The following is a 1,409-nucleotide window of genomic DNA, read 5'->3' as shown; positions in this document are numbered from 1 at the left end:
TCTATATTTTTGAGTAGCTCAATAGAGTGATACACATGGACATTTTTGCAGATGTTGTTGCTGGTTTGTGTGTGTGTGTGTTTAATGCTTATAACTAATCAAACAAGACATGCACAGAAACCTCACTAAAAAACTTTACAATGGGTTCATCATTTCATTGAAAATTTTCTATTTGGATCCAAGACAAAATATGAGAAAACAGTTTATGAAATATGGGTAAGTAGATTATCTATTCTTTATGAATTTATTGCAAAGACATTTACAAAAGCAAGACTTTGTGATGGGGGTAGGCCCAAGGGAGTCCTGGAACATGGGGAGGAGCCCTTTAAAAGAACATTTTCCTCCATGCCTCTTTGGAAGGTAGAAAGAACCCTTCCTAGGGCTTTCTCTCTATTGCTACCCCCGTAGAGGAGAATCATCTTAAGGCAATTCCGAGCAGTTCTTGGAATAGAAAAGCACACACATTTCTGATTTTTAAAACTCCTCTTCACTTAATTAATAAAATGGACATTTGTTACAAATGTCTTATGTGTAAGTCTGGGGAGGGGAGCGTCAACTGTGAAATCCTTGGGCCGGCCCGGTGGCGCACTGCTACAGTGCGCCGCTTGGGAGCGCGGTGGCGCTCCCACCAAGGGTTCGGATCCCACATACAGACCGGTTCCCGCTCACTGGCTGAGCGAGGTCCGGGCGCAACACCGAGGGTTGCGATCCCGTTGCCGGTCCCAGTCTGGTACGGGCGCGACACTGAGGGTTGCGATCCGTTGCTGGACACAAAAAAAGACAAAATGGAAAAAAAAAAAAAACTGTGAAATCCTTGCACTCCACAGCTCACAGTCAAGTGCAAGAGATGGACAGACAGACCCAGACCAGGCTACAGGGAAGAATGTGTTCACCCACTATAATCAAGGCAAATATCACATGCTTCAGACAGAGAGTTCATTGTGAATAGAGAAGGATTCAGAGATCACCCAAATTAGGAGAACTCAAAGCATTTGGACTAATCTTAATTTCTTCTATAAATCAGGTTCCAAAGAAAGGGTATGACTAGATGTGTGAGGCCCACAAGAAAGGATACTTTGTAGGAAAACATTTTGAGAGCTATTTAAGTCTCTTAAACACATTCATTTGAACTCCTGGGGTTGGGGGGTAGGGAAGTCGTGAAAAATTCAAATTCACTGGCCCTACTTGAGAAATTAAATCAGAGTATCTTTGGGTAGGGCCCAAGCATCTCATTTTAACCAAGTTCCCCTTGTGATATTTTAGTGAGCTAAAATTTGAAATCTCTGAATTAGAGTCTTTCAAATTAAAAAAAAATTGTTTTGCCCTAAAGCATTTGAGAAAGAGTAAAAATTGCAAACAAAACACCTTGTCTTGGGAGGAACTAAATTCTTAGAATCCAAATTTGCCAC

This window comes from Galeopterus variegatus, unplaced genomic scaffold (genome assembly GCF_000696425.1).
Source record: "Galeopterus variegatus unplaced genomic scaffold, G_variegatus-3.0.2 Scaffold1957, whole genome shotgun sequence".
NCBI lineage: Eukaryota > Metazoa > Chordata > Mammalia > Dermoptera > Cynocephalidae > Galeopterus > Galeopterus variegatus.
This window is presented reverse-complemented; position numbering follows the sequence as displayed.